General features: G+C 38.1%; 3 long non-coding RNA genes across 5 annotated transcripts; 2 read left to right on the top strand and 1 right to left on the bottom strand.

Annotated features, from left to right (window-relative positions):
• Positions 1–2,510: 2,510 nt before the first annotated feature.
• On the top strand, positions 2,511–4,354 carry LOC137496319 (uncharacterized). The gene is made up of 2 exons (XR_015497378.1): positions 2,511–2,959; positions 3,055–4,354. It is a non-coding gene; the product is annotated as an uncharacterized LOC137496319 (long non-coding RNA).
• LOC141375558 (uncharacterized) lies at positions 2,829–23,613 on the bottom strand. 3 transcript variants are annotated; one of them, XR_015497376.1, is made up of 5 exons: positions 23,444–23,613; positions 22,498–22,820; positions 20,446–22,033; positions 19,301–20,369; positions 18,513–19,258 (listed from the first exon to the last, which is right to left on the bottom strand). It is a non-coding gene; the product is annotated as an uncharacterized LOC141375558 (long non-coding RNA). The 3 variants fall into 3 exon arrangements; XR_015497377.1 differs by lacking the exons at positions 18,513–19,258; positions 19,301–20,369; positions 20,446–22,033; positions 23,444–23,613 and adding exons at positions 2,829–2,965; positions 4,703–4,814 and having other exon boundaries at positions 22,498–22,637; XR_015497375.1 differs by lacking the exons at positions 18,513–19,258; positions 19,301–20,369; positions 20,446–22,033 and adding an exon at positions 15,239–15,822.
• On the top strand, positions 7,664–13,916 carry LOC101882467 (uncharacterized). The gene is made up of 10 exons (XR_015497374.1): positions 7,664–10,684; positions 10,785–11,027; positions 11,131–11,402; positions 11,502–11,678; positions 11,797–11,867; positions 11,964–12,109; positions 12,218–12,467; positions 12,591–12,761; positions 12,845–12,996; positions 13,129–13,916. It is a non-coding gene; the product is annotated as an uncharacterized LOC101882467 (long non-coding RNA).
• Positions 23,614–23,626: the final 13 nt, after the last annotated feature.

Below are 23,626 nucleotides of genomic sequence, written 5' to 3'. Positions count from 1 at the left end.
AGTTCAAACAGTTCATTGATTCTCTTGTTCTAGTAGTTCAATTGCTCACAGATTCCGCTCAAACTGGTCAATGGTTCACTCTGTAGTTCAATTGCTCAGATTCAGTTCTAGTAGTTTAATTGCGCACATTCATTTCAACCAGTTCAGTGATTCACTCATTTTAGTTGATCAATTGCTCACAGATTCAGTTCAGTAAACAATGATTCACTTGTTTCAGTAATTTGATTACTCACAGATTCCGTTCAAACAGTTCAATTGCTCACGTATTCAGATCATACAGTTTAATGATTCACTTGTTCTAGTAGTCCAATTGCTCAAATTCAGTTCAAAAAGTTCAATGATTCACCCATTCTAGTTCAATTGCACACAGATTCACTTCAAACAGTTCAGTGATTCACTCAGTGATCACAGATCCAGTTTATTAGGAAATGATTCATTGTTCTAGTAGTTTAATTGCTCCGATTCAGTTCAAACAGTTCATTGATTCACTCGTGTTAGTAGTTTGATTGCTCACTGATTCAAAAGCTACGATCGCATACCTTCACGAATATAGTAACACCAGCAAGGAAGTTTAAGCAATAAACCACTTTAGAGGCGTATTTCAATAAGTGACATTGGCATTTAGCACATTTATTACAATCCAAAGTTGCCATTTATAGAGTAGTGCATTTTTCTCCTCGGGCAGAAAACGATCATTTTGACCAGGAGTCACCAACGTGGACGAGTCGCCTCTTCTAAAACTAGCTCACCTTAGCACCAGCTAATATGTTTTGTAGCTATTATCAGATCACACTTGTCTTGATGTAAATCTTAACCACATTAAGATGTGCTGTATATTAAATAAATAAATGAAATTTAAAAATTATTTAAGTCAAATGAAGTGTCTCAAATTGATATGTTTCCGTTTCCTACCTTGTTAAATCCTCATTCACAGCTGTTGTCGGAAATCATTAACACGATCAGTGTCTTCACATGCATGAACATCATTAATTATTAACAATGACATGATTAAATGGTAAATTGAACATATTCGTTATTTGAGAAGACCTTCAAATGAATCTGTATCCAAGAAGTAGATCTATTAAAAAAAATAAAATAAAAAAGGTTGGGCCATGATTTAGACATCAACACACTTGCACAGGCTCTCTGCCTGAATCTAAACCAAAGTGTGTCGGTCCCTATAAACCGCACACTGCGCCACTCTGGCAACAAAGTTTATACAGATTTTAAAAAATTATAAATAAATAATAATAATAACTAATAAGTACTCTATTCCAGTCTTGGCAGTGCACGGAAACATTAATAGAAAAAGCCTGATAAATTAACACTACAAGATCTATTATATATACACTATTATTGTGTTTGCAGTACTATGCTGTGAGTATTGACACTACAGTACAGTCATTGACAGCAAGCAGTTCCCAGTTAGTGACTGCTCTGCTAACTGGAGTGGAAAGATTATGTTCCCAGTGTTGCCAGTATACATGGAGAGAGAGGGAGAGACCATTTAACAAAAGAACAAACAAAATATTTAAAGCAATTATAAATGTTTATTAAGTTAAATTTTTACTGCTCTTCAGCTTTTTTTTAAATTAACTATTTACATGTGTAAAAGAAAACTTAGAACCCCCTAGAACTTGCAACACAAATCATCACCCCATCACACCAAATACAATAACTAATAAAAAAAAAACATTCAAACATTTTCACCAACTTCTGCAGTCTCGTACGTTCTGTTTTGCAAAATCCAAAAAAAAGGAACCCCCAAGAACCCCCCCCCACCCTAATCACACCAAATACAATAAAAAAAAAAAAAAAAAAAAAAAACTAATCTACGCATTTATTCACCAACTTCTGCAGTCTCGTACGTTCTCTGTTTTGCTAAATTCTGGTGTGCAATTATAAATGTTTGAGTTGAATCGTAATGCTCTTTTCAACTATTTAAATGTAAAAAATAAAAAAAAAAATGGAACCCCTAAGAACACCCTCCACCCCAATCACACAAAATACAATAACTACTTAAAAACTATTTAAATAATACAATAACTATTTAAAAACTATTTAAAAAATAAAATACAATAACTATTTAAAAGATAATACAATAACTATTTAAAAACTATTTAAAAGATAAAAAAATGGAACCCCTAAGAACACCCCCCCCCCCCCGAATCACACAAAATACAATAACTGTTTAAAAACTATTTTAAAAATAAAATACAATAACTATTTAAAAACTATTTAAAAAAATAAAAAAATGGAACCCCCAAGAACACCCCCACACAACCCCCCCCAATCACACATAATACAATTAAACTATTTAAAAAAAAGATTTTTTTTTCACCTATTTCTGCAGTCTCATGCGTTCTGTTTTGCAAAATTCTGGTGTGCCTTTCTTTGATGTAAATGGAACACCCCCACACAACCCCCCTCCCCCCAATCAAACAAAATACAATACAACTAATTAAAAAAAAAAAAAAAAAACAAATCTAAACTTTTTTTCACCAACTTCTGCAGTCTCTGTTCTGTTTTGATAAATCCTGCTGTGCCTTTCTTTGATGCAAGTCTTCTTTTTCTACCTCAAGTAGCTGTCTGGCACAGTCCTGTCCACACCGCCCATCTAACTCCTGCCTCCTTCAATAGGGATGCGTCACTCTCTCCAGGTTACTTGGGTCTGGAAGAAATATGAGGTGTTTGTTTTGTCTAAGACTTCAGCCCCACTGTTCCTTCACAGATTCAGTTCCTCCAGCTGTTGCACTTGGTTCGCAACAAGTGTTTAAAGCGAGTTCACCTCTGCCTTTAAGACAGCCATGTCTCCCTCCATTGCTTTCCCTGCTGCTTCCTGGAGGACCCTGGTGTCCTGTTGTAGCTCCGAGATCTCCTCGACGGCAAAGGTTTCCAATGTCTTGAGTTTGACTTCAACTGTTTCCTCCAGGGAAAGGTCCATCTCTTCATCAGAGAAGTACATCTTGTCATATAAATGGAAGAGAAAAAGTTGAAATGTACATTGCTTGTAAATGGAAGTAAAGCTGAATTTTAAACATGATTAATTTTCAGTAGCCGGATTTCCACTGTTGGGCCAATGCGAACCAGGACTTTTATCAGGCCGGGCCAGTCGCACGGGTGGTTGAGTGGTGAGGTCGAAATCATGTCATGTTTCCACTGGGCTAGTGGCTCTCAGCGCGTCATGCAAACCCCGCCCCCAGAACGTCCCCCGAATCAAACGTCACAACACCCGCCCAGTTCAGCGGGAATCAGCAGATAAGAGACCTGGAACGCACATTTCCCCTATAGGCTACATGACGCTTAATGGGTATTTCCCCTTTATTTAAGAATGTTGCATATTATGCTGTGATCTTAAAGAAAGTGTTCAGCATTTCAGCACAAGAGCTAATAAAATATAGCCTATAAATACTTTATAAATGATATTTCAAACCCTCTCCGGTGTTTATCGTTTTTTTAGAAATTATCTAAAACTTTTTTTTTTTTTCTCAGATAGGCTTTTGTAAAATGAAAGTTGTATATGGCTTTAAAACGGTTTGATTGATGTATCGTACATTGCTGAATTGTTATAGCTTGAAGGATTCGAATTTCTGCTTTCCAATCCATCTCATGGACCAACGTTTATCCTTTTCATCATCCTGTTTCTCAGTATTTAACTGTGAATTGATAAGTTAACACATTGCTTAATATAAGAATGTTCAGTGCATTTGCCTGTCTCTTCATACCTATTTTCAGAAGCCACCAATCTAGGTCAGAGGTCACGGAGACCTTGAGAGGAACTGAGGGCTGAGGACTGGAAGCAGCTGTTTCTATTGTTATTTCTACGAGTTAATATTGTCTAAAGTGATTTTGCTATTTTTTTACAGTTAATTCTTTTAAAGTGATTCTACTTTTTTTATTCAAGAGACTTTGTGTAGTAAGAATATAACTGCCTGAATGTAGATTATACCAGTTTTTAACCAGTTTTGATAAAGACGGCTGACAGTACACTCAGCCTTGGATAAGAAACAGATTATACTTTGTGTGTGTGTTTTATTTGATTGTTGATCCATTTCACAGGTCTGGAGTCAGCTCTAATCAGTCTAAAGGATGTCTGACGTTAATGTTTAGATATTGTTCAGAATTGTACGCACGAACCTCACGTGGAAATGTTCCTAGTCTATCTGTTTTTTTTAACCAATCAGGTTAGAACACCTGTATGTATGACGCAGTGAATGACGTGATGTGAGAGTATAATTGTTATTGATTGGTGATTGTAAGCAGAGCGGCCTAGGAACTCATTGCGAGTGTTGAAGCTGGCTTCTGCGACTGAAACTGCAAACTATCTTCAGTAAACTTGATTTATTTATATAAATCTCTGACTCCGGCTCTTCTTCATCTACTAGACTGGTCATTCTTTGGGTTAAACTGTAAACTATCCCTACAAGCTAGTTTTTTTTTTTTTAATTGGTTTATTTATTTAATGCGTTTTTTTTTTTTTTTTAATATATCCGATATTTGTAATTCTTTAAATTAATTCAATATAGCTTAGGACATTTCATCAAGATATGACACTGTTGTTTTGAGTTAGTAAAAGTTGACACGAAATTTTGTTAATTTGGAAATAACATACAATTAATAATTAAAGAAATAACAGGTATTTGTTTTTAGCAATTGACCCCCATCTTGAGTGTGTTAAGGTCTGAAGTGGTTCAGGTCTCACCTTTAACTATCAGATGATGCATCATGCAGTTAAGGAAAAACTGAATAGGTGGTCATAGGTGGCACTCCTGCACTTCAGCCTCACTGTTCCTTACATGCCTGTCCCTCAGTTCCTGCAAGAAGACAAGCAAGAACTAGTATAAGCCAGACAACCAGTTCATCTCCATCAGCACAACTTATAAAAGCATTAATCTCTGGCTCGGGTCTCAAACTCCATTTATAGAGGCCCGCAGCTCTGCACAGTGTTGCTCCCGCCCTAATCTAACACAGCTGATGCAACTAATCAAAGGGTTAACTATTTTTAATTATTTGTATCAGCTGTGTTTTAATTAGCGCTTCTTCGTCTCTTTCATCCTGGGAGAGCTTGGAAAAATACAACTTTTTTTATTTCATTAATATTATGCTACTAGTAAATATATTAGTAGCAGTGGTATTTTTTATTAGTATTAACATGTAGTCTGTATATACCAAAATTAACAACTTTAAAAGAAATAAGTATTTTTTTATTTTTGTAATCTGAAGTATGATGGCTTTTTCTAAATTAGATTCAAACGTTATAAAAACAAATCAAGACGCATTTTGCTTTTGTACTGTTGAAGCTAAAGTGGAAAACATTTTCTTTTTGAAAATATATTTAGACTTTGAAACGTTGATCAAATGATGCATGCTGACTGGACTCTCGCAGGCATTATGATGAAGGATGAGATGTTTCCTCATGCAAAAATAAAAATAAATGAAAACTGAAAAAAAGAATTGAGGATTGCTTCTTTGAATTAAGCATGTGGAGATGGAAATTACACTGCCACAGATGATCCCTACCTCCCCTGAGCAGAAGCTGATCGATAATGCTAATTTTCTGCACACCTGTAAATAACATCAAAGTTTTACACAGTAGCAGATTGCATTTGTATTTGTGTGTGCGTGCTGGGTGTATTTGCAACTAAAGTCTCATGTAAAGAAAACACACACACACACACACTAAAATATTATTTACAAGATAAACAAACAAAATGCCATGTACTGTCAGGAGTTTTTTTTATTTGAATTATTATTATTATTATTATTATTAATATAACCGTGTCATCTTGACTTTGATTGAAAATCTTAGGTTGTCAAACAGGTTCATCTGTATAAGGCTTACTCTCCACTCCACATAAGCTGCCTTTGATTCACTCTCTCCATGGGATCTGATTGCTCAGGTCAAAATGGCTCCAGGAGGCCATCCAGCTCAACTTCTTCGCTTCTGGTCTGCGATGATCAGCTTTAGAGCAGCCAGCTTGGTCTGCGCAGCAGGAATGTCTGTTTTTGTGAAGGCATCTGCTGCTTCTCTCAGGCTTCTGTGGCTGTCTGCTCAATTGGGAACAATTTTGTTGTTTGATCGAGTGGTTCTTAATGACATGGTCTTAATGGTGGTGTATCGTGTCGAAAGTGGGTGCCCCATGGGGAGTTTGTGATTGGTGATCCTATGTTTCAAGTTATAGTACCCCAGTCTCTTCGCCAAGTTGTTCTGCAAACTGCACATGATGCGTCTGGACATTTAGGAGTGAAAAAATAACAATTGCTTTTGAAACTTTTTTTTTTGGCCAAAAATAAAGTGACATATCTAAGTACATGTCAGACGTGTCAGTTAACTGGAAAGCCAAATCAATCTGCTAAACCTGCTCCTTTGTACCCAATTCCTGCTATTAGTCAACCATCTGAACATCTTTTGATTGGTTGTGTAGGGCCATTGCCTAGGTTGAAAGCAGAGGGTGAGCGCTTGCCTGCAGTTGTGTGTCTGGTGACCAGGTATCCGGCTGCATACCCATTAGGTGCGTTCGACATGAAGCTCAGCTGCAGCCGGTGATCAACGAGATTAGTCGAGCGCAGGCGGGGCAGAGTTGAAAACGGAGCCGTCAAGACGGACAGCTGGACACTTCGGGACTCAAAGTTGCTGCAGTCATGATGACCGATCACATGGCGTCATCTTATTTTTTTGTTATTTTTATTTATAACAACAAAACATTTACAAATAAAACAGAATACAGTTTCTACAAACTGTAGTTCCTTTTTAAACAATAAGGGAGAATTATGAATAAAATATATAACAAATGTATGAGAGAAATAAGAGGAAATGAGAGGTTAAAATAAACATAAAAACGAACAGGTCTATTAAATACAAAGCAATAAGCATAAATTCTAGGAGTTAAACATCATTCTTTAGGCTAATACTTTTTGTTTGAATATGCTAAAAAAGGGTTTACATATATGTACATTTATAGATATAAAAATTTCCAATGTAAAAAGCAAAACAAGGTGTTTTGATTAGGTCTTAATAAATGACATTATTTTGGATAATGAATGAATTTTCAAAAAAGCATTTTAATCCAAAAAGATTGTGTTGAAAAGAACAAAAGGTAAAATAAGTGAGCTATGTAGAAGTTTCCCAGAAAGAGCAGGTCGCCTTTAAACTGCTAGACAGGAAATAAAATATATATTTAAATTATAATAATAAAACCATTTTATAATTATTTAATAAAATCGTTCTTTACTTTAATTTGTTAAGAGAGCTTTAGGGGGGCAGGATCAATGATGATGATTATTTTATTTCAAGTCCGTAAGACTTATTTGAGTTCATATTTAGGTTATTCACTAAAATATACACTAAAATATATCATTTAAATCGTTCATGGGGATGAATGCAGTAAAAAGTCTGTATAAAAAAGTAAAAAATAAACCTGCGCAAACAAGCTAACCTTTATAACCAGATTATTTAACAAAAGATGATTACTGCAGTAAAATATTTGTAGTCTTTTAATAAGCAAGATGTGTACAGGATAGAGAGGGTGTGAAAAGTGAATTGTTTGTTTTAAAACTTCTGAATCGGAATTTGTCCAATTATAAACCCGAAATACACGTGTTTGTTGTCATGTGGTAAACTCGGCCAATCGTGTAATATCGGTGTCGTCATCAGAGCTCCTGCAGTCGCTCTTCAGAAGCTGCATGGTCTGAGTTTGCCGTCTGATCTCGGAGCGCTGTCGCGGTACTTTGATGCCACATGTGACAGTCACGTGGCGTCGGCGCAGCATCAATCCGGACAAGATTTCTAACCAGAATGCACCGCTTTAAGACAGATTTCGATCGATCTGCACAGCGCTGCATGAAGTCGAACGCACCTAACGCGTTCTACTACTGCAGATGTAAAAGCCTTGACTCGGTTCATGTTTGTGTTTAGAATACCCCGAATTATTCAATCTGATCAGGGGAGTCATTTTACTTCAACTAGTTTGGTGAAATTTTGAAATCACTCCATGTTCAACATAATCTTTCCAGTGCTTTTCATCCTCAGAGCCAGGGAGCCCTGGAAAGATTTATCAAACATTGAGGTCTATGCTGAGGTCATACTGCACACAAATGGACAGGAAACAAACTGATCCACCAAAAAATGTTTATCATATGCGAGTGATTTTCATCTCAATGTCTGAAGCATGTCAACTGGCGAAGGGCTCTTGGAGGGAAGCAAGGGATCAAATGGGGCGACTTTTTGGTCGACGTACTGAAGTGTTAATTTCAGTCAGGTGATCGAGTTCTTGCTCTGTTTGTTGTAATTTGTTCACCTTTTCAGGCTGAGTTTTCGGATTCATCCAATACAGAGCGTTTACCAACTTCAGTGTTGTTGGACGGGGATGCTGGAGATTTAGTTCTTCCAGGTTGTATACGTGGTACTTTGATCAATTATCTTAGTCATTTATCACATGTACATTGCACTGACTTGATTGATTTGATTCATGAGTATGTTGCTCTGTTTTCTGATAATCTGTTTTGCACAAATCTGATGGAGCATGATGTCGATGTGGGAGATTCAATTCCAATTCGAAGGCTATCATTGTACTGTAGAGTTTTAACAAATAGGAAGAAGCAATATGAGGGTGAGGTTGACAACGTGTTGAAAATTGACTTTGGCAGCACCTTGGAGTTTATGTGGAATCTTCTTTGGGATGTCTGGGGCATTTCACGGGCCACAATCCTTAGCTTTTTCCATCCACTACAAAACCCCAGTCAGAGGTCGATTTTGAGGTGGTGGTTGTTCTTGCAGGGTTACCTGCTGGATATTTGCCACATTAAAGGCTCTCAAAACAATAGAGCTGGTGCTTAATCTCGTATTTAAGGTTGTGTATTAAGGTATGTTTTTCTCTCTTAAATTGCTTCCTAGGCACCATGGTTGCTGGGAGGAGCTGGTGAGCTAAGGCTGAGGATGGAGAACCAGTTTGACCTTCATACTGAGGTTTAGGGGGATTGTGGGGTTTGATGTTATGTTGAAAGACTTTGTCTTTTTCTTTTTAGGGGGGGGTGACGAGTCTCTTTGACCAACCCACTGATCGGCCGAAAGCGGGAAAGACAGAGACTCATCTGCTCAATTGGGAACACCTGAGTTCCCCTCTATAAAAGCCAGCAGAGTTGGCTTGTGAGGAGCCGTGCTTTTGCTCCCGTTTGTTTGTTTTGTTTTGTTTCTTTTTAGCTTTGGTTAATATTTGATTTGGCTGACCTAAAGTGAGCACTTGATGATTCTTTAATGTTTAAATAAATACTTTTTGGTACCAAACCATCTGGTGTATGTCCTCCCTTTAATTTTGTCATTGACTTTGAGCCGGGTCGTGACAATACATTGTGTGTGTGTGTGTGTGTGTGTGTGTGTGTGTGTGTGTGTGTGGCATGCAATATATTCATATAAAAAATCACATCTATGATAAACCTCACAAAGATGAAATAATAAAAAAGAAAAAAAATATATATAAACTAATTAATGTACAAGTGGAATGTCTTGATGTCTAATGATTATTCATTATGTGGCCATATGAGTGAATAATGATAGTCCGTTACCTTGTTGTCGAATTAGACCATCAAACAAATTGAAGCAACCAACAATAACAGTTTGATTGACAGGGCGTCGTCACAAGCCAGAGGCGGGGCTTTAAAGCGCCCTTTAAATGCAGTCAATCAACTGTAGCACTTTTCATCTGATGGTTTAAAGGGCACCTATGGTAAAAAATACTTTTCCAGCTGTTTGGACAGATCTGTGTGTTGGTATAGTGTATAGACCGTCATACTGGGGTGATATGAACACACCGTCCTTTTTTTAAAAACTACAAAAAAAAGGGTCGACCAATTGGAGCTGTTTTCAAACCGACCGCACCATTACGTAGGTGTGCGATTATTTTATTTAATTTTTTAAATTAAATAATTTATTTATATCTTTTTTTCCTGCCCACCGAATTGATTGACAGCTGCGTGTATTAACATATCCTGAGTTTGTCGTTTCCGCCATTATCTGCATGTTAGTCGAAGCGATGCCACCGAGAGAACACCCTTGTGCTATTTTTGGATGTAAGGCTTCGAGAGCCTTCACCGTCTTCCTGCAAATGAGCAACAGAGGCTTAAGTGGCTGAGTTTTATCTTTGAAGACAAGGTGCCTGAAAATGTACCAAAACTGTTGTATACTGCCTTGAGAGCGCGGGACAATACAACTCCGGATTCGCGAGTAAATTGTTTCTGAAAACTGGATCAGTTCCTACAATACGTGATCCTACCTCACTTCAAGTATTACATTTTCTGTACTTCTAGCCTTAGCATTCTAATAATGTTAAGCCAAAATGAATAGCATCTGTATAGTAATAATAGTAGCTTCGGATGTTTGTTTGCACGTGTTTACTGCTGTTGTGCTTTTCTAAAACAGTGTGTACATACTCGAAGCTAAGTGGTAATGTGTACAAGAAGGGCTTTTAGCCATCAGAAGCAGAAATCGTAGAAAAAATTAAACGTAATAAAGCAGGAACCAGTACTGGCTACAGATAAAGTTTTTATTTTTTTTTTACAAAGGCCACGACGTCGACACAGAGCAACAAGGTGGATGTTGCTTGCCAGACGGAACCATTTCACAAATCTTTACACAGTGTTGGTACGCAGTTGTCGTTTAGGACGCTTCAGGCTAAACGCAGGAGTACAAGTAAGTTAAAATTTCTCAGTTTATTTTAAGTTACTGCATTAGAAACGTGTTTTACTATCTTTATAAACATGAAATGAGATTAATCATAAAATTACACTAGAGGTGTCCAGGCAACAGTGTCCAGTTTTGAACTGACTGTACCATCAGCGTCCTCTACTGCGTTTATAACTTCGACACCCGTCAAACCTTCACTAAAAAGACCTCGTCTGGAGCTGGAGGAGGAAGAAGAAGAAGAAGAAGCCGAAGAGACTCTATCAGAGTCAAAAATTATAGCCCAAGACTCTGATGTGACATTTGACCCTGCAGAGGAATGCACATCTGCAACTGATCCAACAGACTTGTCGTGAGTTTATGCATTATGTAAATTATTTGCAAGGTTGTGTATTATCATCATAACATTCATCGTCTTTTTTTACTTATGTATATGTTTATATTTATTTTTACAGAATCCAAAAATGGCCAGTTCATAACATAGCCAAGTTCATTGTCTATGAAACGTGCTTCATGGAGCTCTTCAGTGACTGCCCAGTGTGTCAGGAGATGTGATGTACAGTCACAAAGGCTTGGGACATTTCTGAGCGTACAGCAAGTCTGCCCACACTGCGAGTTTGTAAGAAAATGGAACAGTCAGCCGATTATTGGTAGTACTCCAGCTGGCAACCTGCATCTTTCTGCTGCAGTCTACTTGAGCGGTGCATCATTTTTTGTAGTTGAAAAGGTAATTATCAAAATTTATCACATTACTTTTAGAAACACAATATTAATTTTGTCACAGGGTACATGCACATTGTACAAAAATTCTCCTCTCTGTTGTCAGGTATTTGCTGCAATGAAACTACACATTTTTAAATATGATTCATTTCGCCGACATGCAAGACTTTGCATTGAACCTGCTATTGTCCACAATGGAGAAATTGGCAGAGTGAAATGCTAGAACAGCTCAGTTGAAGAGAGAATGTGATTGTTGGAGGAGATATGAGGGCTGACTCCCCAGGTATTTAGACAAAAGATTTAATTTCTAATTAAATAGTCTAATAAAAAAATAAATATGAAATACATTACAATTATTCCAAAAATGTGTTTAAATAATTATGTACGGTTTGTTCTTGAAGGTCACTCTGCCAAGTATGGGAGTTATACAATGATGGACCTTGCAACTAACACAGTGGTCGAGTTAGTCCAGGTAATACAGAAAAGTGTTATGTGAACTAGCATAATATTTTGGATGGAAAATGTGTGATTTTTGTATTTTTTTTTACTTTTATTTTTATTTTTATAGAGTAACGAGGGGGCGGCAGTTACCATATGGAAAAAGAAGGCCTAAAGAGAAGCCTTGACCTATTGGATGCCTGCGGTGTTCGTCTGGAATGCATCATCACAGACTGACATCCTCAAATACAGAAATATCTCAGAATATCGAGAAAGGTATGTAATTTAGCAGTTATTCATTTACTTAAGATCAAATTGCTATTTACAGTTCTTACATGTTTATTATTATTTTTGTTGATGTCTTTTTTTTTCTTTAATTTCCAGTATTTAACAAAAAAACTGGACAAGATATGCCAGATAAAGGGGTGTGAGAAGTTGCTTAAATGGTTACGTAGCATCAAAAACCACATCTACTGGACTGCGGCATCATCCACAACAGGTCCTGAAAGAGTGGCAAAGGGGACCTCTATCTTGAACCATGTACAAGACAAGCATGTACATGAAGACCCCAATTTTCCGGCTTATCTGCATCCGCAACGGATAAGCAGAGACGAGAACAAATGGCTGTCGGCTGGTAAGTTGTATACAGACAAATAAAATATTTTTCTTGATAAAAGTAATGTAAAACAGAGCTTGTTTCTTTGTTCAGATTTGTTTTCGATTCAGACTCTACTTAAATACATTTTTACTTGTTTAGCAACGATGCCATTCTACAAGCTGGAGAAAGTTCTCGCTAACAAGAGAATATTGAAGGATGTGGCCAAGCTAAGTCCTCACCACCAGACGTCAACTGTTGAAGCTTTCCACAGCGTCATACTGCGCATGCACCCAAAAATGTGGTATTCCCATTTCTGGGGATGCTATGCAGGTAAAGCCAATGATCAGAAATTCATATTTACAATATCATACAGTCTTGTCATGGTACGTCATTCACATTTGTCTTTTTGTTAGGCTGTACTTGGCTGCACTGCATTACAATGAAAATGCCGGGCGTCCCCAGCCCACATCAGCAACTGGTGAACCTATTTACAAGCTTGCCTTTCCAAAGGCAAAGAAAGGAGAGTATAGGGTCCGAGAAGTGAAGACGCAGCAAACTCTCATATGTATATAAATGTTTATATTATTATTAATACTTCAACAAATAAAAAAATAATTGCACTTTACATTCACAATGAAAACTCACTATTCAAAATACAAAATTAAGTTACTAAAGAGATAACTGTTATATTGCACAGGTTATGTAGAAGAGCTGCTGGACCTCATCTTCAACCAAGTGTTTGTGGACCCATCACCCTATGTTGATGAAGTGTTGGAAATTCACATACCACCTGCTCTATCATCAGCCTACGATAGACCTGAGATGGAGGAGGCTATCTTCTGCAGGGTGACCCGCTTCAAGCAATAGCTATCCTAAAACCCACATAGCTGCCCTGCTCTTCAGGAAACTGTCTGCGAATCTTCAGCACCACACAGGCAGGAATCACAACACGGACTTTCCGCCCGAGGAAACCCCAACACCAGCTCACAAAGCTCCGATAAGCCAAAAAGCGGCACTGTCCAACAGAGACATAATGATGAAACATTGTTTTAGAAATTGCACTACAATTTGAACTTGGGAGTCATCACATATACATTTTTATTATTGATAAAATAACTAGCTTTAACAAAATTTCAGAAGTCATATTTCGTTATTAAACTGCCAATGTATGTTTGATATGTTTGTATGTGTTTGTAGATATACTGCACTTTCTAATGTTCATGGACAATTGTATTTCATTCAACAAAGTGACACAACTTAGAGTTTATAATTTATATTTGCACAAGGATACATTTTATATTTGCCAATCACATCTTAATTTGTACTTCAATATAAAGTTTTTATATGACTCAGGAATTGAAGCATCTTTTCTGAAGGGTTGATGTTTCTATGCCATACTGATTTTTATATATTTTAAGAGTTTATATATTAAAATGTTTAGTGAATTTAAAATTATTTTTCAATAAAAGTACATGCATTACTCAACCTTTTATGAAGTCATTTAAATTGTCATCTCAGAAATAGCAGCAATAAAAATAAGGTACGTATTTCATTTCTATTGACATTGAGGTAAAGTTGGTTTTATATTCAGATTTTCAGACATTCTCTTTAATAGTATCATTTCAGTAAAGTATTCTTTGCAAATTCAAAATAGGGAAATCGTATTAGCAGCAAATGACAAAGTACAACATTGTTTACTGTCAATTAGACAGTGTTAATGTTGTTTACAAGTTATACTTGCATGCTAAATCCGATCGATTGTTTACAGTTGTTAATAATTTATACATATATATATATATATATATATATATATATATATATATATATATATATATATATATATATATATATATATATATATATATACTTTTTTCCTAGTAATTCATTGTGCAGTCTTAAATTTAATCTCCTTCTCAGAAGTCTGTGGTTAATATTCTGTATGATCCTCTAGGTTTCTTGGCCCCTGTAACAATACAAGGTAAAGCGTTAGTGAGAGAACTAAATAATGATCAGTGTGATTGGGGTTCTCCCATACCACCTGAAAGAGAAGATCAGTAGAGAACCTGGCTAGATTCACTTGTTGGCTTTCTTCTGGGTAAATCTAAGTTGGCTCCTCGTACTTCTTTGACTGTACCACGTCTAGAAATTTGTTCTGCAGTGTTAGCTGTAGAAATGGCGGATTTGCTGACCACTGAACTGGACATTGATTTACAAAAAGTAAAATTCTACACAGACAGTAGAGTTGTCCTAGGTTACATTCACAACACAAGCAGAAGGTTTTATGTGCATGATTCCAACAGAGTAGCTCAGATCAGAAGGCTTACTCACCCAAACCAGTGCCAATTTGTCAGCACAGACCAAAATCCAGCAGATCATGGACCATGTCCCATATCACCAGAGCTACCGAGCCATACAAATTGGTTTACAGGTCCTGAGTTCTTGCACAGAACTGGACTAGATGACACACTCTATGCAGAAGTCTATGATTTAGTTGAACCAGACACACATGCAAAGGTGCAGTCAAATGTCTCGGTCTTAGTTACCAAAGCCTCTGAGAAGAGGTTTGACTCGGTTTATTTGCTTCTGTAACTGGAAAGTGCTTACCAGAGCCATAGCTAGTCTTGTACACAAATTCAGATCCTATTCTGGAAATAACCACAAAACAGATGAATTAACACAAGCAAGGATTGTGATCAAAAAAATTGTTCCACAAGAGGCATTTTCAGAGGAACTGGAGAGCCTCACGAGAAAGAAAAGGTTTTCAAACACAGCATCCTGAGGAAATTAAACCCCTTTTTGTATGAAGATTCAATTAAATTCAATTCAGCTTTATTTCTATAGCCCTGTTACAATGTAGATTGTGTCAAAGCAGCTTTTCATAAATGGTCATAGTATCTGCATCAGGGTAGTTCAGTTTTTAGTGTTTAAGTTCAGTTCTGTTTAGCTCAGTTCAGAGGGGTTAAAATCATTACTGAGAGTCCAAACACTGAAGAGCAAATTCATCGATGTGTAGCTCTATCAATCTTGAACCATGCAAGCTAGTGGCGACAGCGGAGAGGGAAAAAAAACCACCAATAGGAGAGTGAAGAAAATAAAACCTTAAGAGATCCAGAGTCAGTTGGGCACGACTATTTTAATTTCTCCACTGGCCAAAAGTCTGGTGCAGAGCTGCAGTCTCAGCAGTGGAGGCTGGAAGCTGGCCTCAGCGAAGACTCGTCTGTCCCTGGACCGTCACTGGAATCAGTCTCATGCTCTCCACTCCATGACCACCAGCGCAGCAGCAGCTCAGGATATGGCCTGGTCCATGATATGGAGTCCTTGGGATCATCTCGTCGGTTGTCGTGGATCCAATCAGTGACTCCACATAATCTGAGGGTCTCGGGATGAGTATCTCCAGGTAGAAATGGAAAAAAAAAAGAAAGAGAATTATTAGCGTTAGCTGCTGTTCATAGTGTATATAAACAAGATGCAGAAACTTGTGTGGAAACCCGCTAAGTGCTGCTTTACTAAACAGACAGGTCTTTAATCTAGTGTTGAACTGAGAGAGTGTGTCTGAGCCTCGGATGTTATCAGCAAGGCTATTCCAGAGTGTAGGAGCCATAAAGGAGAAGCCTCGACCTCCTTTACTCGAATTTGCTATTCTAGGTACTACCAGAAGCCCTGAGTTTTGAGATCTTAAAGAGCGAGTTGGATGTAATATGTGTTGGAGGATGTCTAGCATCAGCTGAAATATGCCTGGAAGAAAAACAGCCTGTCATTTTTCCCAAGAACAATTATATAGCCACTCTACTTATCAGACACTTTCACAAGAAAGGTGTAGACATTTTACAGAAGGTGCTGTTCGGTCAGCTGGATTAATGATAATTGGTAGTAAAAGGCTAGTGTCAAGCATCATACACCATTGTGTAACGTAAAAGACTTAGAGGTAGACAGGAAGAGCAAAAAAATGTCCAACTTGCCTTGTGAGCGAGTCAACCGACCATTCCATTCTAACCCTTCATTCTCCGTGGTCCGTGAGAGGTCTACGCCCGTTGAACAAGGGCGTGTGAAAACTAAACGGTGGGTGATTTTCACATGTTAGGGTACCATGTGTTTCTAAGTGATTGAGTCACTATCCTCCTCAAGCTTCATAAATGCATTGAGAAGATTTATTGCTGTCCGAGGTTCTGTCAAACTATGTAGGTCTGATCGTGGAACTAACTTTATCGGAGCCTGTAAAGAACTCAAGATAAACACAGAAGATCCAGAGTTATCTACAGAATCAAGGATGTACTTAGGTCTTCAACTCTCCCCATTCCTTACATATGGGTGGGGTGTGGGAAAGGTTTGATAGGGGTTGCAATGAGAATTTTGGATGCCTTCAAGACTTCTACAAAGTTGTCACCAAGGTTAAAATAATTTTGGATTTTTCATTAGTTTTAGTTTATTTCGTTTCGACTTTTTATTTTCAAATTCAGTTAGTTTTAATTAGTTTTAGAGGTAGATTTCCTAGTTTTTAATTAGTTTCTATATGTTTAAAAATGTCTTAGTTTTAGTTTAGTTTTAATTAGTTTCAGTTTTTTCTAAATGAGGATATTTGTTAGGTACAAGATTCAAAATCAACAGTATAAATATTGTATAATAAAAACTCAGCCACACATTTTTTTAAACATGTATTCAGAGAACACATGAACACTATCATCTACCACAACCATCTACCCATTCTCAAGTTAGACACACAGTAGTGATGGACAGGGCCGGATTAACCTATTGGCATTATGGGCACAGGCCCAGGGGCCCGTCCGCACTTAAATTTTGCTTACTTTCAACACAAGAAAGACAAGTGGGAATCATTAATAAGTGTGTGTATTATGGAGGACTCAAATTCCTAGAACTGGATTGGAGAGGTGTTATATCCAAATCATGTGCATTATAAGTTTGTAGAAGTTATACATTAAAAATACCTTAAATATAAATTTTAGTACTGCTTCAGTGAACTTGAACAAGTATATTAAAAGCCATTAATTTACTCTAGTTTTATTAGTACTTTTTTAATTGCTTTAAAAATAAGTAAAATCTTTGTAAACTAGAAATATATGTACTGTATATTATTTATTTTAAAAATGTGAGCAATACATTATAAATTAATTTTATTTAACAAATATATTTATCTTATTTTTTAATTTAACTATGGGGTGCGGCTAAAGGGGGCCTTCAAGACATTGTGCCCAGGCGGCTCTAAATTATTCATCCGGGCCTGGTGATGGAAGGTTCAGATGTTTAACGCGGATGTTAGGACTCAACATTATGTAGTCAGCAATAGTAATTTCAGTCAATTAAAATGATCAGAAAAGTCTTACAGTAAAGTTTTGCAACCCAACTGAATAATGATTCACTTATTTAAACTCCATTACAATTGTCTGTTATGAAATAAACTTACGTTTTACACCAGATCCTCTCATTTAAGCCCTCGGTTTACCCACGCTGCTGTTGTTCCAGTTCAGTTCAGTCACACAGCAGGCTGAGAGCTGTACTGCTTTTGTTTGGTTCACTGAATCACGCATGCACAGTATTATCGGTTCACCGCTTCTCAATGTAACGTTAATAACTGAATTAGACTATATATTGGATTATTAAGAATCAAAGGGGTATTAGGCTTGTTATAAAGTAAGTAATTGGTAGATAAGTGCTTACTGAAGACGCAAATCGTTTCAATTGATTCAGTCCGATTTGGTGAACTAGTTCAACCGGTTCACTTAAAAGATGCGATGTTAAAAAGATTCGTTCGCGATCGCGATACAGAAATAAAACCCATTATTGGGCACAAACGTGTTAAAGTAATACTTTTTAAGTCTCTTTATTTAATGCTGTCACCGTGCTGCTGTCATGTCCCCTAGTTGTTTTTGTCGCGGGAGCAACATCGAGGAGAGCTGGCTCGATCTGGCCAATGGCAGCAGCAGACACTGATGTGCGAAAGGGTCAAACACAAACACACGCGCGCGGATTATGTTTACTTCTAAAAGGCTCACAGTAAGATTATATATTAAATACATTTACAAACACGAAAACGGAGGAGTTTTTTGCTATCATTTTAGTTAGTTTAGTTAGTTTTGTATGTACACTATACAGTTTTAGTTAGTTCTAGTTTTTGAAAAAAACTCTCGTTTTTATTTCTATTTCAGTTAACTACAATTATTTTACATTTTAGTTTTCGTTTTTTCGTTAGTTTTGGTTAACTATAATAACCTTGGTTGTCACATGAAGTCCTTGTTACTCTCATGGCGGAAATAATAGCCATAATGAATGCCAGGCCTCTGGTTCCTATTTCATCTGACACAGACATGCCAAATGTTCTTTCACCTGCTTCAATTTGAACTCAAAAGCTGAAAACTGTGTATGTATGTGCCACGTGGAGAGTTTGATCTTAAAGACCTGTACAACAAACTGTGGAAGCAGGTGCAAAGCCCTGCGGATACCTTTTGGAAACACAGGTGTCAAGAATACTTAACAGCACTTCAGCAAAGGAGAAAGTGACAGGAAAACAACCAAACCTTCAGATTGGTGATGTTGTGCTTGTGATGGATGCATTACTGAAGAGAAATGAATGGCCAACAGGAATTATATTAAACACCATTCCAAGTTACGATCTCAAGATACGTAAAAGGGAGGTAAAAGTCATCAAAGAAGGCAATTCTAAGGTGTACCCAAGACCAACTTCAGAGGTGTTGTTGTTATGCAAAGGCACAGTTTAAAAAATTATCCCAAAAGGGGAGTGTGCTGATTTTAGCAAACCAGTCTAAGAGTGACATCTAGTAGCCATATTAAAAATTGAGTTTGTAGGTAACAAACTCAACACCTTAGCAACTCAAGGTGTAGGTAACAAACTCAACACCCTAACCCAACACCTTAGCAACCGCCTAGCAACGCCTTAACAACCACCTAGCAACACCCTAGCAACCACCTAACCTTAACTTATGCCTTAGCAACCGCCGAGCAACTAATCACAACACCCTAGCAACCACTTAGCAACACCTTAGCAATGGCCTAAAAGACCCAAGCAACACCTTAGCAACCACCTAGGAATGCCTTAGTAACCGCTCATAACACGCTGGCAACCACCTAGCAACACCTTAGCATCCACCATGTAACACCTTAGCAACCGCCTAGCAACCACTCAGAACACTCTAGCAACCACCTTACAACCGCCCAGCAACCATTCATAACACCTTATCAACAACCTAACAACACCTTAGCAACTGCATAACAACGTCTTAGCAACCCCCTAACAACCCTTTAACAACCACCTAGAACACCCTAGCAACCACCTAGACACACCTTAGCAACCGCCTACCAACGCCTTAGCAACTGCTTAGCATTGCTTTAGCAATTGCCTAGCAACACCTTAGCAACCATCTAGCAACCGACTATCAATGCCTTAGCAACTGCCAACCAACTAATATGAACACCCTAGCAACCATCTAGCAACCACCTAGCCTCACCTTAGCAACCGCCTAAAACACCGTGTCAACTGCTTAGCAACCCTAGCTAAAGCCCAGCAAGCCTAAGCAACTGCCTAGCAACCACTTTGAACACCCTTGCAAGCACCTAGGAACACCTTAGCAATTACCTAGCAACACCCTAGCAACTGCCTAGCAATGTCTTAGCAACTGCCTACCAACTAATCAGAACACTCTAGCAACACCTTGGCAATGGCCTAGAACATCTTAGCAACCACCTATCAACATCTAACAACCCTAGCAATGTTTTAGCAACCTCCTAGCAACCACTTATCAATGACATAGCAGCCACTCAGAACACCCTAGCGACCGCTTAACAACCACTTAGAACACCTTGGCAACTGCGTAGCAACACCTTAGCAAACACTTTAGCAACTACCTAGCAACACCTTTACAATCAGTCAAAAACACTCCAGCAACCGCCTAGCAACCACTCAGAACACTCCAGCAACCGCCTAGCAACCACTCAGAACACTCTAGCAACCACCTTACAACCGCCTAGCAACCACTCAGAACACCGTAGCAAACCCGAAGCAAAAACTTAGCAAGCACTCAGAACACCCTAGTAACGACTTAGCAACTATTCAGAACCCCTTATCAACCGCCAAGCACGAAACATGCCAACCCATACTAGAAACATTCTAACACCGGCAGCTCGCTCTCTGCAACTTTCACATGGTCGCCCACTGAAGATAAGCAGGGCTGCGCCCCAGTCAGCACATGGGAAAGCTAGGTTGCTGCCGGAAGTAGTGTTAGTGAGGCCAGCAGGGTGCGCTCAACCTGCGGTCTGTGTGGGTCCTAACAACCCAGTATAGTGAAGGAGACGCTATACTGCTCAGTGAGCGCCGTCTTTCAGATAAGACGTTAAACTGAGGTCCTGACTCTCTGTGGTCGTTAAAAATCCCAGGATGTCGTTTGAAAAGAGTAGGGGTTTAACCCCGGCATCCTGGCCAAATCTCCCCATCATGGCCTCCTCACCATCAGGAGTACCGCAGCCTCAGAGACATGGACATCAGCTTCAGTTTCAGCTCCCTGCGCAGAATCATGGAGCCCTGCAACTAACTAACATCCATTACTAATGATTTGGAGGAGGAATTAAATTACTTTCATAATGACTTACTCTTGTTGTGTTTGTCAAGAAAAGCAGAAAGAACTGTTGAAATCTAAACTAAAACAAAATCACAAGTGTTCTGGTATGATGGAAACACAAGTTTGGTTAACCTGTAATGATCAAGAAATAATGCAGGACTGTGCTGCTTAACATCGCTTTACATCACTCATCAAGTATTTATTAACATTAGCATAACGATCAGATGACGTGTGTGAATTTGCTGATTACAGTCCAATACATCTAACATCCCAAGTTGTGTCACCTTGAACAACAAAACACTTTTAGTTGGTCAAAAATGTTGTGCCAGATGAAAATCTCCTGAAAGATTGAAAAATGTGGACACAACACCGTCACGCACTGCTGGATCTGAAGGTGCGCTCGGCCTTTCTGCTCAGAGCATGGAGATTTCAGATGAAATATGACTTAAAGCATGACAGTTGATCATTATAGACACACTATATATACACTTAATTACAGATTAATATGTTAAAGCTTTTTACCATTGCTTACACGCTAACATGAAACTTTTCCTGCAATTAGCAAAATCTTGAGCAAAGCACAAGGCTAGATCTGCACAACTATAAGCACACTGTCAGCTTCACACTCTTTCCTTGCAATTCCAAAGCACTGACTGTCAAATGAGCCCAGATGTAAGCCAACCGGTTACAGTGTTTTCCAGCTGCTTACACACATTTTCAAAACAGCGTCGCCTTTTTCCAAAACTCTACACACAATTCCCAACACTGCACACACAAAATGCAGAATGCCTCATCTCCATCAGAATGCAACACTGCATCAAAATACCATAAACACACGTGAGAATGAAGCAATGGCATCACATGGCCAACACTTCTCTCATAATAGGAAATGCATATGACAGCATATGTCAACACTGTTGCTTTAAATCTAAAGCTCTTTGCTCATCCATAGGCTGATGTCTACAGTTCAGTGCAGTGTTCTACAGTGACAGTGATCTGCTGAGGGGAACAGGTACACTGTAAAGACATGAAGAAACAAAAAATATTTGTTAGGCCAAACATCACTGGTGTAAACAGCAAGCTACAACAAAACATAAACACACTGAGTGTAAAAGCGTAGAATGTAAAACATGAGTATCTTCTTCAGAATACAGTAAAGAGCACAGTTATTGTGTGGGGTCTCGGTGTGAAAAACGTCCATGGTCTGTAGAAGCGTCATGTGGGATTAGGGTTGGCCTTCATACACTATCAGCACCAGGCTGAGAAGAATTACTCTATTCTTTTTAGAGAAATTAAGAAAAGGTGAATATAGGGCAGGTGCAAAACTACTAATTGTCAGTAGAGTGGCAAACCATTTTATTTATTTTTTAGTCCAGAGCAGCCTGCTGTCCTGACACCTTTGACACACTTATAGTCCTATACCTGCGGCCGAGCAAAAGTCTGATGATGTAAATTAAAAAGGTTTTCACTAGCTTACTCACTGTGTTTAAGGCTCCTGCACCGACTTCACTCTCTCCTCATGCATCAGCTCCAGGGTCGCGTTTCAAGATCAGGTGATCTGCCTGTTGAAGGGTGGCACTGAGGGAAACGCTATGGTCAAGGTCTGGAGACAGGTGCAGGAAAGCCACTGGAGGACCATCTGCAGAGAAAGGACTTGCACAACACTCTCCTCAGCCAGTGCAACAAACCCGGAGCGATCACTCGTAAGTCAGAGTTCAATGTTTTCTTAAAGGGATAGTTCACCCAGAAATGAGTGGCTTCAAACCTGAGTTTCTCTCTTCTGTCAAACACCAAAGAAGATATTCTAAAGAAAGACGAAATCCAGCAACCATTGATGCCCATAGGAGGAAAAACAAATACTATAGAAGTCAACGGTTACAGGTTTCTGACATTTTTGAAAAATATCATCTTTAGTTTAAAAGAAACCCATAATGGTTTGAAACAACTAAGCCTAACACTGACAACAAAGGGATCAGTAAACAATTCCAGAATTATTTTTTATCATTAATAAAATTCTTATGAGCCGGTCAGGTGCCGGTTGATGCTGCGTGTTCAGCTCCTCCGCCCTGCACACTGAACTCCTTAATCCCTAGACATGTAACAGAGCACTGATTTTATTTACTTATATGACTTATATTTTAGTTATATATGTAATTATTGTTAGTTATATTTTATTATTTCCTTTGATCTAATCTTGTATTATATAAAAAATTTATTAGAGTCCTATATCCTATACCGTCATAATTAATATAATTTCCCTCAAGCGGTTTCCGTGTTACTGGTTTATTTGTTGACTTTTCCCCCCAAATCCACCGTGAAAACTAAACAATGAATAGAAAACAAATGTACTCACTACAAATCAAAACATATATAGACAAACAAACTTCAGAAACTTCAAACACAACATACAAATATAAAGCAAAATACCTCATTGGCTGCATGCTATATGAAAGAAATCGTCCTGAATGCTCCTTAAATCACTTGAAGTCCTTGCTGAAGTCAATACATCCATTGAAGAACACATGCAAACAATTCATGTTTGCCAATCGCTTGCTAACAGGAAGTGATAACCTTCTTCTTCTTCTTCTTTGGGTTTTACTGGCGGTTGGC

Source organism: Danio rerio, chromosome 8 (assembly GCF_052040795.2).
Source record: "Danio rerio strain M-AB ecotype USA chromosome 8, GRCz13ab, whole genome shotgun sequence".
Lineage (NCBI taxonomy): Eukaryota > Metazoa > Chordata > Actinopteri > Cypriniformes > Danionidae > Danio > Danio rerio.
This window is presented reverse-complemented; position numbering and strand designations above follow the sequence as displayed.